This window comes from Chlorocebus sabaeus, chromosome 24 (assembly GCF_047675955.1).
Source record: "Chlorocebus sabaeus isolate Y175 chromosome 24, mChlSab1.0.hap1, whole genome shotgun sequence".
Taxonomy (NCBI): Eukaryota; Metazoa; Chordata; class Mammalia; order Primates; family Cercopithecidae; genus Chlorocebus; species Chlorocebus sabaeus.
In genome coordinates, this window is record NC_132927.1 from 63,727,573 (window position 1) to 63,729,645 (window position 2,073).

Sequence of the window (2,073 nt, forward strand, 5' to 3'; positions counted from 1 at the left end):
AGCATCCCTTGGTTGACAGATAACAAGGAAAGGAAGAACTGTCTGCTGGGCACGGTGGCCCACGCCTGTAATCCCAGCACTTTGGGAGGCCGAGGTGGGTGGATCACTTGAGGTCAGGAGTTTGAGACCAGCCTGGCCAACATGGTGAAACCCTGTCTCTACTAAAAATACAAAAATTAGCTTGGCGTGGTGGTGAGTGCCTGTAATGCCAGCCACTCAAGGAGTGAGGCAGGAGAATTGCTTGAACCTGTAAGGAGGAGGTTGCAGTGAGCTGAGATCACACCATTGCACTCCAGCCTCGATGACAGAGTGAGACTCCATCTCAAAAAAAAAAAAAAAAAAAAAAAAAAAAAAAAAAAAAGCAAAGAAATGGATTCTGCCAACAATTTGAATGAGTTGCAAAATGGATTCTCCCCAGAGTCTTTGTCTCTGAATAAGAGCCCAGAAAACAAATGCCTTGATTTTCTTCTTGTACAAGCCAGAACCAATCAAGATAGTTCAGATTTGTGACCTCCAGAGTTGTAAGTTCAGAAATGTAATGTAATGTAAAGTAACTGGAGAAAAAATGCTTTTGAGGAGGTTAAGGAAGGTCTTTCTGCAGAAATGACATTGGGACTATGATTTCAAAAATAAGACTAAAGCAACCATTCAAAAATAGAAAAATATATGTATTTCAGGTCGAGGAAGCTGAACATCCAAAAACATTGAATCAATAAGTGATAGATATGCTTAAGGAAGAAAAGAAACCTGTGTATTTGTAGAGTAGAAAGCAAGAATTCTAAGGCATGGAACAGGATAATGGAGAGGTGAACAAGAAGTAGAGCATGCAGAGACTGTAGGTCGCAGTAATGAGCAAAATAGATTTCCAAGAGGTGGAAGCCATTAAATATTTGTAGCAGAGAAGTAAGCTTATCTGATTTGTCTTTTCAGAAGTGTGGAGTATAGACAAGAAAAAAGAGGGGTAGGGGCAAGTCCAAATGCCGTAACATTTATTCATTCAACAAATATTTTATGAAGGACCTATTATATTCCAGCCACTTTTTCCAAACTGGCTTGGACTAAAGTGGTGGCAGAGGAGCTGGAGGGAACTGGAAAGATACAAAATACATTTTGAAGCTTGAGCAGTCAGAAATGCTGAATGAGTGACAATGAAAGGAAAAGAAAGAGAAAGGAAGAAGAAAAAGAAAAGAAAAAGAAAGAAAGAGAGAGAGAGAGAAAGAAAGAAAGAAAGAAAGAAAGAAAGAAAGAAAGAAAGAAAGAAAGAAAGAAAGAAAGAAAGAAAGAAAGAAAGAAAGAAAGAAAGAAAGAAAGAAAGAAAGAAAGAAAGAAAGAAAGAAAGAAAGAAAGAAAGAAAGAAAGAAAGAAAGAAAGAAAGAAAGAAAGAAAGAAAGAAAGGAAGGAAGGAAGGAAGGAAGGAAGGAAGGAAGGAAGGAAGGAAGGAAAGGAAGAAAGAAAAGGAAGGAAGGAAGAAGGAAGGAAGAAGGAAGGAAGGAAGGAAGAAAGGAAGGAAGGAAGAAAGGAAGGAAGGAAGAAAGGAAGACTTCTGGGTTGAAAGAAAGAAAGAAAGAAAAGTGAAAAGAAAGAGAAAGAAGAAAGACTTCTGGGTTCCTGGCTTGAGCAACAAGGTGCAGCTTTTCTACATGGGATATATGGAAAGGACTAGGTCAGAGTCTGGAGCAAAGAATCATGAACTCTGTTTTGGATATCACAGTTGTAAGAGGCATATTCATCACCTAAGTTCAGATTTAGTGTCTAGCTTTTCCAGGATGGGACCTGAGGATGGTCTTGGAGCTGGAAAACTAGGAGTGAGCCATTGATATGGAGGGAATGTCCATCCCATCTCAGCTTCCTACTCTCATTTCCCCAGAGCATTCAAGGATACTTCAACATTGATTTTGGTCAGGACTTAGGTTTTCTTCCTGTAAATATAACAGTTACAAAATCCTTGGCCTTCTTGGGTCAGGTCCTGCCTAGTCATTGACAAAACCCTCTCCCTGGAGCCACGATCTGTGTCCTCTTCCAACCGAGTCACCTACCATATTCTAAGCTCTTTTAATGAAGTCTCTTTTTTTC